The sequence below is a fragment of the Salvelinus alpinus genome, chromosome 10 (assembly GCF_045679555.1).
Source record: "Salvelinus alpinus chromosome 10, SLU_Salpinus.1, whole genome shotgun sequence".
NCBI classification, from domain to species: domain Eukaryota; kingdom Metazoa; phylum Chordata; class Actinopteri; order Salmoniformes; family Salmonidae; genus Salvelinus; species Salvelinus alpinus.
Window position 1 is genome coordinate 43,656,920 of NC_092095.1, and position 13,161 is coordinate 43,670,080.

Genomic DNA, 13,161 nt, shown 5'->3' on the forward strand with positions numbered 1-13,161 from the left:
GGAGAGAGACTGAACAGGCTACGTAATAGGCTACATAACAAAAACCCATCCATACACAACATTCAGGAAATTGATTTGACAAGAGGGGGCTAATCCAGGGATAGTTTTCGGAGAACTTTCATTATGCTCATACATGTCACCAGTAGCCATGTCCATAATAACGGATAATAGCCTGTAATAGAATATGGGCGTGTCTTAAATTCATGACGTCAGCCGGCTTTTCCTGTGAAATTGGGGCTTCGTTCAAGAGGAGGGCACTGCGGACTTGTCTCTTCATCTAATTTTGCGAAGAAAAAGAGGTTCGCGGCTACTGGAAAATACTAAATATATCTAATAAGTACACTTTTATACAACCAAATAGTAGACAATATTTTTTCCTTTCGCAATGGAGTAACTGTTTAAGGAATGACCCGTGGGGGAGTAAATCGACCGTGACTTTTTGCAGGAGGAGAAAGTAGCTCCCTTTGCCAACAAGGCAATTGTTGCTGTGTCTACGCTGGGTAGCGGATCACTACGGATATTTTTAAAAGGATAGATACATTTACGTATGTTGCCTCGGCAATAAATCACGAGGAGAAGGTAAATGTTATAATTTGCTAATTGTATTGAACCCTATTTTTATCCGTTCGTTGATTACTCTCCAACCAAAGTCTATTATTTTTCCACATGGGATGAAGGACTTGGATGATGGATATCCTATCTAGAATTCAAGTTTTTTACAGGCAGACAGTAGGATCTTGGCAGTCTTCCAATTTGGACCAGAATAAATATTTTGGGTGGAGAGAGAATATCCGTTCCAGATGGATCTCAATCTGTCTTTTTTTAAATTATTTTTAGGTTGAATCTTCACATGATCTGGTACAGAGAAATATATTTTGGACAGTATATTGTTTTGAAGTAGTGTTTCGAACAACATTTCGTCTGACAATTTTGCCTTCCATGTTTTTCCCTTCCATGAATATGTCATCCTCATGATAATCTTCACGTTTTTGTAGGCGTGTTGGATAGGCTACTGTGCTTGATGCCTGCCCTACATTGGGGGCCACAGGTCTATAATAGATAATAAACCGGTTAATTTGGCTCCTGGATGCTGATTGGCTGACATCTGTGGCATATTTTTACTGTTATATTTATGTTGGTAACCGGTTTATAATAGCAATAAAGAACCTCTGAGGTTTGTAGTATATGACTAATATGCCACTGCAAAGGGCTGCTTCCAGAACAGCCCTTAGGCGTGGTATATTTAAGCAATAAGGCCGGAGAAGGTGTGGTATATGGCCAATATACCACGGCTAAGGGCTGTTCTTAAGAACGACGCAATGCAGAGTTCCTGGACACAGCCCTTAGCCGTGGTATATTGGCCATATATCACAAACCCCCGAGGTGCCTTATTGCTTTTATAAACTGGTTGCCAACATAATTAGAGCAGTAAAAATAAATGTTTTGCATACCCCAGATATACCACGGCTGTCAGCCAATCAGTTTATAATGGCCAATATTGTTTAATTATACACAAAAATTTGTCACAGTTAAGGGATGAAGAAGTTAGCTCCTTGTGATCACATATGATCCGTGTCTCATACAAGTAGGTCTGTGTCAAATTAACAACAAATAATCTTATAGACTAAGGCCACAAAGCTGCTTCTGTTGATGGTCATCATCACATTAAATGTGTGGTGGTGTTGAAGCTTGAGAGATCGGTTTGTGTATGCTGAGAAGGCCACTGCGTGTGTGTGTGTTGATGTGTGTTCGGGTCATGACACGTAGATAACATCAGGGTTATGACTTCAAAACAAACAAGTCTACACACTCAGCCTCCTTTTAGTCTTATAGAGCGACATCTCTCTCTCTCCTGATACAGTCAATGTCATTTTCTTTGATCCACCACCAATCAGCTTACAAACGCAACAGCTTCAGACATTCAGTTGCCCTTTTAATGTAAGATGGTAAGTAAAGATCATATCACGTCCACCTTACCCTACACCCACTTCAATTTGCATACTGCCCGTATAGATCCACAGATCTATTGGGATTGCCAACGCACTGCACACTGCCCTATCCCATTTGGACAAGAGGAATACCTATGTAAGAATGCTGTTTATTAACTACAGCTCAGCCTTCGACACCATAGGACCCTCCAAGCTCATCATTAAGCTCAGGGCCCTGGGTTTAAACTGTGCAACTGGGTCCTGGACCTCCTGACAGGCGGTGAAGTTAGGGGGGGAAAAAACTCCATTACGCTGATCCTTAATATAGGTGCCCCACAAGGGTGTGTGCTCAGCCCCCTCCTGTGCTCCCTGTTCACCCATGACTGCGTGGCCACGTACGCCTCCAACTCTGTCAAGTATGCAGACGACACAACAGTAGTAGGCGTGAGTACCAACAATGATGAGACATCCTACAAGGAGGAGGTGAGGGCCCTGGCAGAGGGGTTCCAGGAAAATAACTCAAAGTCAATAAAATGAAGGAGTTGATTGTGGACTTCAGGAGACAGCAGAGGGAGCTCGCCCCCATCCACATCGGCGGGACCGCAGTGGATAAAGTGAAAAGCTTCAAGTTCCTCGGTGTAAACATCACTGACAATCTGAAATGGTCCACCAACACAGATAGTGTAATGAAGAAGCTGCAACAGCTCCTCTTCAACCTCAGGAGTCTGAAGAAATTTGTCTTGGCCCCTAAGACCCTCACAAACTTTTACAGATGCATCACTGAGAGCATCCTGTCGGACTGTATCACCGCCTAGTATGGCAACTGGACCTCCCGCAACCGCAGGGCTCTCCAGAGGGTGGTGCGGTCTGCCCAATGCATCACCGGGGGCAAACTGCCTGCCCTCCAGGACACCTACAGCATCAGATGTCACAGGAAGGCCAAAAAGATAATCAAGGACATCAACCACCTGAGCCACGGCCTGTTCAGCCCGCTATCATCCAGAAGGCGAGGTCAGTACAGGTGGATCAAAGCTGGGACTGAGACACTGAAAAACAGCTTCTATCTCAAGGCCATCAGACTGTTAAATATCCATCACTAGCAGGCCTCTACCCAGTATCCTGCCCTGAATTTAGTCACGGTCACTAGCCAGCTACCACACGGTTACTCAACCCTGCACCTTAGAGGATGCTGCCCTATGTACATAGACATGGAATCACTGGACACTTTAATAATGGAACACTGGTCACTTTAATAATGTTTACATACTGTTTTACTCATATGTATATTATGTATTCTACTCAATGCCACTCCGACATTGCTCGTCCTAATATTTATATATTTCTTAATTCCATTCTTTTACATTTAGATCTGTGTGTATTGTTAGATACTACTCCGCTGTTGGAGCTAGGAACACAAGCATTTTGCTACACCCCTAATAACATTGCTAAATATGTGTATGCGATCAATACAATTGTATTTTTGGAAGGAGGAGTGAGATGTTGTGCACTGTGCATGCTGTCACATTAATTGGATCAAGCAGAAAAAGGCCCCCATTTAATCTCAGGTATGATGTCTGTTGTGTTTGTGTGTGCACGAGCGTGTGGTTTTCTTTAACCTTGTAAATACAGCCGGCCGAGGCGTGCTGACTTCTCAGTGTGGCTAGAGTTTAATTAAGGGAATGGAGTGGTGGGAAGGGATGGAATGAGGGAGGAAGGAAAGTAGAGGAAGGGAGGAGGGAAGGAGTTGGGGCTAATTGAGGGAGAAGAAGAGAGAATGGGTGTGTGTGTTTACATGTGGGACATTGTGTGTGTGTGTGTGCGTGGTGTGTGTGTTAGGAGAGATGGAGGGTGGAGACAGTAGGTACTGTAGGAGATGCTAGGCTGGGGAACTACCAGCTGAATGGATGTGACCTCCAACCCAAGATAACAGCTGCTGGAGAGCTGGCTTTTCATCTGATAGTCACGGTCACTAGCCAGCTACCACACGGTTACTCAACCCTGCACCTGCAGATTCACTGACAGAAGACCCCGCCCTGCCGTTCTCGGGGTCATGTAATGTTTTGTGTGTGTGAGACATAGACCTCCTGTCCCTCTGAGATGGAAGTGATGAATGTGCACTATATCTGCTGCTACTTCAACATATGATCTGTGCTGAAAGGGGAGAATTGTTTCGAAAACTAGTAGTACAAGGCCTGCCTGTTACACCCATAACACACAACAAGGAGTAGTCTGACTATAACAAACATATGATAACAATGTGCTTCTCATGTTTTGTTTGTCAGTAAATCACTGTCTGCTCTAACTAGCACATCATGGAATCACCTAAGGACTTTAACCGTGGGAGAGTGGACACATTTAGAATTCATTATTAGTTCTCAACTTGATTTTTAGTCATATTTCAGTCGAATTATGAATTCATCTCATGCTGATGTCAGAAATAAACGGTGCTCTATTGCAAAGTATCTGAATGAGATAAAGATATAAGAATAGGCATTATTTACTGTGTTTATCCATTGGATTACATATAGAACCATGAATTATAGGATTTCTATATCGGATGGATTTCCACTCTTATAAAAGTATGTGTGTTGTTGGGTTATGATTGCCATTTTGTGTGTGGAAATTGCGGTTTAGGGCTTTGACCCTAGTTTAGGTTTGACCTCCTCAGTAGTTTATATAAAGTGTAGCCCTATTATGCCCTCCCACTCCCCTCTGACAGAGACATTTTGTGTGTGGAAATTGCGGGTTAGGGCTTTGACCCTAGTTTAGGTTTGACCTCCTCAGTAGTTTTATATAAAGTGTAGCCCTAATGACCTCCCACTCATCTCTCCCCTCTGACAGAGCCATTTTGTGATTTTAAACGTCCAGGTCTAAAAATGGCACCAAAACCACTCAGAGAAAGGGTGTGGTTAAAATTGTGCAAGTGGAACCCTATTCCCTATGTAGTGCACTACTTTTGACCAGGGTCCATAGGGGAATGGGATGCCATTTGGGATAGAGCCTTGGTTTAGTCGACCCGGCAAGGCTACAGGAGGTCTGTGTTGAAAAATGGGCCAAACTCCTTCTTTTGTTAGTAAATAATAGAGTTGGATGATCTCAGGCTCTGTTGTAGCCATATTATCTCAGCCTGTGTGTAGTCAGTTTATTGTTATGACAGTTTGAACATTTGAGAGCTTTGAGTGGAATTGAGGCCGTGCACATTTTGGGGGTTTACAGTGCTTTGCTACGTGAACGTTCTATTTTGGAGGAGTTTAAATTTGTTTTAATGTAAAGAAACAAAGATATACTGTATGGTGTAAGATAACGGATTACTGAACATTTACCAGACCGCCATTGCCATGGTATTCTTATCTATACTCTATGCACGAGTATACCGAAATGAACAAAGTGCCCGTGTTCAAGCTTCATGAATGATATTTGTTAAATGTTGATCTTTAAAAGGACAGAACAAATCCTTAATTCAACCCATGATAGCCTTCAATTTCATGACAGCCTCATCTCGGCATGGTCCTCGCTTAGAGGTTCCTATAGAATTCTGAGACCTCAAGGGTCATGCATGGTCACTCAGTTGCATATTTGCCTTTAGCCTATAGCCCAAAAATGTAAACGTTTGTAGGCTATAGGATTCGATGCACTTCTGTTCAAAATGGCTGTTCCCCCTGTTACAAATGCTAGCTTTTCATTTGCTTTAGTAAGACATAACATGGGATGAAGAATCAATGTGTTGTGCCATTTCAGGTGTGTAGAATAATGCAAAACCCAACACAACATTCAATTGCAGCCTCTGAAAAAAATGACATATTGTCTTGCAATGAAAGTTGACATTTTTTCCCCCAACAATTCCAGGAGGAAGTAGTGAGTGCTTATTGTTCTAGGCCTGCAGAGATTTCATTCCTAGGCTAATACAGTGAGTTTTCACACAGGCTACGGTCTGTGTTCTGTAGTCCTAACACTTGTGGTATGTTAGCTTCTGTTGGTCAGCCTGTGTGTGTTCTCTGCTCAGGTGTTATCGTGTTAAGTTTTGAATTAGTGTGTGTGTCTGCGAGCACATTAGTGGTGCGCAAGTCAGCTGTTTGTTTACCCTCATCCGCCCGGATTTTGCTAATAACCCATCCGCAATCGCCAAACTACATGTGATAAAGTGAAAATCTGAGGCCCGCACCCTAACCCACTAACAGAAAATGCGCTGTAGGCTACAGAGACGGTGGAAAGATTTTTTGACTGGGAGTGCAGATTCTTTTTTGCTTGATTCAGTTATGTTTCCGCTTATAATTTATAACATTTTGGTAGGCTATTTGTTAGTCAACTTGTCTATAATTAGATACATGCAGCTTCTTTTCTCTCATTACATGTTGCCCTATAAGACTAAATAAACCCTTGCTCACCAAAATGTCATAAATACACTGAAACAAATATAAATGCAACATTTAAAGTGTTGGACCCATGTTTCATAAGCTGATCCCAGAATTTTCCCATACTCATAAAAAGCTTCTGTCAATCAAATGTGTTTACATCCCTTTTAGTGAGCGTTTCTCCTATGCCAAGATAATCCATCCACCTGACGGATGTGGTATATCAAGAAGATGATTAAACAACATGATCAATACACAGGTGCACCTTGTGCTGGGGACAATAAAAGGCCACTAAAATGTAACTGTTTTGTCACACAACACAATGCCACAGATGTCTCAAGTTGAGGGAGCGTGCAATTGGCATGGACTGTTCATGTTAATTTCTCTACCATAAGCTGCCTCCAACGTCGTTTTAAATTTGGCAGTACTCCCACTTGGACTCACAAGCGCAGACCGCATGTAACCACTCCAGCCCAGAACCTCCACATCCAGCTTCTTCACCTGCGGGACCGTCTGAGACCAGTCACCCGAACAGCTGATGAAACTGTGGGTTTGCACAACCGAAGGATTTCCTCACAAACTCTCAGAAACCATCTCGGGGAAGCTCATCTGCGTGCTTGACATCCTCCCCACTGGCACGCTGGAGAATTGTGCTCTTCACGGATGAATCCTGGTTTCAACTGTACCTGGCAGACGGCGTGTATGGGGTCATGTGGGCGAGCGGTTGGCAGATGTTAACGTTGTGAACAGTGTGCCCCATAGTGAGGTGGACACTGCTATCATCCTCTTTTCCACTTCACAAAATCTTTCCAAAACATTACTTTTCTTGCCCTCCCTTCTCTTTATTTTGCACTCTTCATTTCAAAGCTTTTTTCTTAATTTAATTATTGAACTCCACCAGTCCTTTTTGCCTCTGTGGATCGAAGTTCTGCCCGTTCTCAAAAGCATTTTCTGAATGGCGTATAGGCTATTTGGCAAGCGTACAGTTAGGCCCTAAAGCTTCCGCGCTAATGCCAGACAGCCTAAAATAATGATAGGCTACATTGAGGTTTTTCTATCAATATAACATTTCACAAGAATTATCAATTTTTAATGGATTATTTAAAGGTATTGTTTTCTCTTTATTCAAATTATATTATTACTGGCTTATTATTAACAACTTTAGTAAATTAGTCCTTAGCTCAACTGGGAACACAGTAGCAGGCAGCTAGCAGGATTTCCTACGGCAGGCTGAGAGACTTTACTAATCCCCCATATGAGCATCTGTGTTGATCCTGCTCCAACATCAAGGCTTTGAGAAAGTGATCAATCACTTCTCACAGTAAATATTTACCCCTTTAATGGTGATCTGTCTTCTGCCATGACGCTTCGAAAAAATTTGCTTCCCAAACATCCTTATTTGTCAAATTAATTTATTCTTTGTGCGAGACCTTCTCTTACATTAATTTCTGCCACTATTATCCATTAAAGATAAGCTCTGGGTGGTTGCGGTAGCAGTGAATGGTCTTGTTGCTGTGCTGTGTTGCTGTGTTTCCCAGAACATAAATCACCGTGGATGGATAGATTTAAAGATGTGGCCTATTGCCAGGCAGCATGTCGGCTGTCTCCCTGTGTGATTGGGATGAGCTTCCTGTGTTCCAGCAAAGGAAGGGCCAATTCAGCAAACCAATGCAGAGAGAGATGTCTCACTGTACTCCTGTCAGACATGGGTTCATATACTATCTATCTATTTTATCTCTGTACAGGTGGACTCATTATCATAGCTTAGCTGTCCGTTGGGGCCATGGGTGTGCAACAGGAAAGAAACTCAAGTACTACGAGTAGCACAGAAATAGATTGTGTATGGAAGGGATTGCTATCCGTTAGCTAAGATTCAGATGAAATCAAAATGTCTCTGTATTTCCCCTTGCCTGAATGATTTTATGGATTCATTATTTGAGATGGTATGGCAAATGGATACTTTTTGGGGATTTATGGTTCTTACACTAAGCATCATGCTCATAGGCCTAGTCTGTGAGATGGTTGATTATTATCGGAGGGTGAAAACCACGTGGGTGACTCAGAAATAGTTAGCACTGACGGAGTAGTGTGAACTTGGCCATGCTCCAGATATTTTGGGTTGTTCTTTTTTTTGGCCTAGTAGTCCTTGTTATAGGCCTAATGATAATTTCAACTGGGGAACTGTATTCTTAGGATAATTATTCGTTTTGCAATACTAGAGGCAGATGTATTTTTGAAGGGGGGGAGACAAAAATAGGCGTAATTGAAAACGCACTAGAAAGGCGTAAGTGCTATAGATTTTTTGAAGGACTGCAGGGAGCTAAAGTCCCTTCCAGTCAATATTATTCTAAAAGTTTTATTTTTAAAACATCTGTTGTTATTGCAACTGGAATCAGCTTTCAAACATTGAGTGAATTTTCTGGGGATATTCCAGTGGAATTGTGTTTGTGTAGGCTATATATTTTAATATGGTGGATTTCTATTCAATTCCATTCTTTATTCTATTCTGTAGACTGAAGAGCTCTCATTAGTAGGATCTACAATGAGGACATTATCGGGATCGTCTCGGCTCGCCTCTCCTACTCAGAGAATAGGTCCCCTCCCCTCTGACCTTCTCTTCCAATGGGTTGAGAAGGAGGCGAGGACAGAGGACGTGAGAAAAGGATTTTTTATTTTTTTATTTCACCTTTATTTAACCAGGAAGGCAAGTTGAGAACAAGTTCTCATTTACAATTGCGACCTGGCCAAGATAAAGCAGAGCAGTTCGACACATACAACAACAGAGGTACACATGGAGTGAAACAAACATACAGTCAATAATACAGTAGAAAAATAAGTCTATATACAATGTGAGCAGGTGAAGGCAAAAAAGGCCATGGTGGCGAAGTAAATACAATATAGCAAGTAAAACACTGGAATGGTTGATTTGCGGTGAAATAATGTGCAAAGTAGAGATAGAAATAATGGGGTGCAAAATAAATAAATACAGTAGGGAAAGAGGTAGTTGTTTGGGCAAAATTATAGATGGGCTATGTACAGGTGCAGTAATCTGTGAGCTGCTCTGACAGCTGGTGCTTAAAGCTAGTGAGGGAGATAAGTGTTTCCAGTTTCAGAGATTTTTGTAGTTCGTTCCAGTCATTGGCAGCAGAGAACTGGAAGGAGAGGCGGCCAAAGAAAGAATTGGTTTTGGGGGTGACCAGAGAGATATACCTGCTGGAGCGCGTGCTGCTATGGTGACCAGCGAGCTGAGATAAGGGGGAACTTTACCTAGCTGGGTCTTGTAGATGACCTGGAGCCAGTGGGTTTGGCAACAAGTATGAAGCGAGGGCCAGCCAACGAGAGCATACAGGTCGCAGTGGTGGGTAGTATATGGGGCTTTGGTGACGAAACGGATGGCACTGTGATAGACTGCATCCAATTTATTGAGTAGGGTATTGGAGGCTATTTTGTAAATGACATCGCCAAAGTCGAGGATTGGTAGGATGGTCAGTTTTACAAGGGTATGTTTGGCAGCATGAGTGAAGGATGCTTTGTTGCGGAATAGGAAGCCAATTCTAGATTTAACTTTGGATTGGAGATGTTTGATGTGAGTCTGGAAGGAGAGTTTACAGTCTAACCAGACACCTAGGTATTTGTAGTTGTCCACATATTCTAAGTCAGAGCCGTCCAGAGTAGTGATGTTGGACAGGCGGGCAGGTGCAGGCAGCGATCGGTTGAAGAGTATGCATTTAGTTTTACTTGTATTTAAGAGCAATTGGAGGCCATGGAAGGAGAGTTGTATGGCATTGAAGCTCGCCTGGAGGGTTGTTAACACAGTGTCCAAAGAAGGGCCAGGAGTATACAGAATGGTGTCGTCTGCGTAGAGGTGGATCAGAACCTCACCAGCAGCAAGAGCAACATCATTGATGTATACAGAGAAGAGAGTTGGTCCAAGAATTGAACCCTGTGGCACCCCCATAGAGACTGCCAGAGGCCCGGACAACAGACCCTCCGATTTGACACACTATCAGAGAAGTAGTTGGTGAACCAGGCGAGGCAATCATTTGAGAAACCAAGGCTGTCGAGTCTGCCGATGAGGATGTGGTGATTGACAGAGTCGAAAGCCTTGGCCAGGTCAATGAATACGGCTGCACAGTATTGTTTCTTATCGATGGTTGTTAAGATATCGTTTAGGACCTTGAGCGTGGCTGAGGTGCACCCATGACCAGCTCTGAAACCGTATTGCATAGCGGAGAAGGTATGGTGGGATTCGAAATGGTCGGTAATCTGTTTGTTGACTTGGCTTTCGAAGACCTTAGAAAGGCAGGGTAGGATAGATATAGGTCTGTAGCAGTTTGGGTCTGGAGTGTCCCCCCCTTTGAAGAGGGGGATGGCCCCAGCTGCTTTCCAATCTTTGGGAATCTCAGACGACACAAAAGAGAGATTGAACAGGCTTGTAATAGGGGTGGCAACAATTTCAGCAGATAATTTTAGAAAGAAAGGGTCCAGAATATCTAGCCCGGCTGATTTGTAGGGGTCCAGATTTTGCAGCTCTTTCAGAACATCAGCTGACTGGATTTGGGAGAAGGAGAAATGGGGAAGGCTTGTTCGAGTAGCTGTGGGGGGTGCAGTGCTGTTGACCGGGGTAGGGGTAGCCAGGTGGAAAGCATTACCAGCCGTAGATAGATGCTTATTGAAATTCTCAATTATAGTGGATTTATCGGTGGTGACAGTGTTTCCTAGCTTCAGTGCAGTGGGCAGCTGGGAGGAGGTGTTCTTATTCTCCATGAACTACAGTGTCCCAGAACCTTTTTGAGTTTGTGTTGCAGGAAGCAAATTTCTGCTTGAAAAAGCTAGCCTTGGCTTTTCTAACTGCCTGTGTATATTGGTTTCTAGCTTCCCTGAAAAGTTGCATATCATGGGGGTTGTTCGATGCTAATACAGAACGCCATAGGATGTGTTTGTGTTGGTTAAGGGCAGTCAGGTCTGGAGAGAACCAAGGGCTATATCTGTTCCTGGTTCTAAATTTCTTGAATGGGGCATGCTTCTTTAAGATGGTGAGGAAGGCATTTTAAAAAAAATAACCAGGCATCCTCTACTGATGGGATGAGATCAATATCCTTCCAGGATACCCCGCCCAGGTCGATTAGAAAGGCCTGCTCCTTGAAGTGTTTTCAGGGAGCGTTTGACAGTGATGAGTGGAGGTCTTTTGACCGCTGACCCAGGCAATGAGGCAGTAATCGCTGAGATCTTGGTTGAAAACAGCAGAGGTGTATTTAGAGGGCAAGTTGGTTAGGATGATATCAATGAGGGTGCCCGTGTTTACGGCTTTGGGGTGGTACCTGGTAGATTCATTGATAATTTGTGTGAGATTGAGGGCATAAAGCTTAGATTGTAGGATGGCTGGGGTGTTAAGCATGCTCCAGTTTAGGTCGCCTAGCGGCACGAGCTCTGAAGATAGATGGGGGGCAATCAGTTCACATTTGGTGTCCAGAGCACAGCTGGGGGCAGTGGGTGGCCTATAGCAGGCGGCAACGGTGAGAGACTTGTTTTTAGAGAGGTGGATTTTAAAAGTATAAGTTCAAATTGTTTGGGTACAGACCTGGATAGTAGGACAGAACTCTGCAGGCTATCTGTGCAGTAGATTGCAACACCGCTCCCTTTGGCCGTTCTAACTTGTCTGAAAATGTTGTAGTCAGGGATGGAAATTTCAGGGTTTTTGGTGGTCTTCCTAAGCCAGGATTCAGACACGGCTAGAACATCCAGGTTGGCAGAGTGTGCTAAAGCAGTGAATAAAACATACTTAGGGAGGAGGCTTCTAATGTTAACGTGCATGAAACCAAGGCTATTACGGTTACAGAAGTCATCAAAAGAGAGCGCCTGGGGAATAGGAGTGGAGCTAGGCACTGCAGGGCCTGGATTCACCTCTACATCACCAGAGGAACAGAGGAGGAGTAGGATAAGGGTACAGCTAAAAGCTATGAGAATTGGTCGTCTAGAACGTCTGGAACAGAGTAAAAGGAGGTTAGAGAGAAATGCATATGAGATTCTCCCATTGCTTTTGTCTGTCATGAGAGAATCTGGTGAGATGGGGGAGGAGCATAAAGGGGAGGGAGAAGGAGGGAGGGACCAGAGTGGCACAGTCACTGTAAAAGTTATTTTCTCTGGACTTAAGGCAGCCCTTTCCCCGTTACAAAACCTTCTTTTCCTGTTTTTCCATTCCTTCTTTTCATGGCTGGAGAAGGAGAAATCCCAATGCAAGCTCTCTCTGGAGCATTGTTACAGTGGAGTACTGCCAAGTTCTCTCTCTGCTTTACCCAGAAAAGCAGCTAGCTTTGGATTTGTGATTCTACTATTATTGCTGCTGCTGCTAGGAAGAATTTGCTGACGTGTAGATATTTCTAAAGCAAAGGAGCTGACAAATAAAGCCACTCAATCAGTCGTGACTACGGCCTGCGAGGGACTCAATCTCAATCTGATGCTTAGAGTCACACAGTTTTCAATAATCTAGACATGCAGAGATTGTTTTTAAACCTCTCCCATCCAGCTTTATACACGATTGGTCGGCTTTTTTAAATTTTTCTATGTGTCTTTATTTATCCAGGAAGCTCCATTGAGGTCCTAGAAAACCTATTTTACAAGAGACCTGGCCAAGAGGCCAGCTAAATAAAAAACAGGGAGAGTGCTCCGAGTGGGCTGTATGTTTATTGAAGGAAAAGGGTGGTTATCATGGGGAAAATACCAGGTAGAGGGAACATTGCGGTAGGAGAGATGGGCATGACAACTGGTGCCTGTCCAAATATGGAAGCTCTACTCGGCTCAGGAAGATGGCTGTGAGTGCTCTGGTTTCCCCAATGAAGTGCAGGCACCAGGCAGGCAGCTACTATCCTGGTCTGACTGCT

The 13,161-nt window shown here is 43.5% G+C and overlaps 1 protein-coding gene across 3 annotated transcripts in view; it reads left to right on the forward strand.

Moving 5' to 3' along the window:
- The first annotated feature begins 228 nt into the window (after positions 1-228).
- Positions 229-13,161, forward strand: part of LOC139532068 (integrin beta-1-like) — a 40,883-nt gene continuing 27,950 nt past the window's right edge. For 2 of the 3 annotated variants that reach the window (XM_071329198.1, XM_071329200.1), the window contains exon 1: positions 229-579. The gene's annotated coding sequence lies outside the window, so the exon portion shown is untranslated. The remainder of the gene's footprint in view (positions 580-13,161) is intronic. The other variant, XM_071329199.1, reaches the window with a different exon arrangement.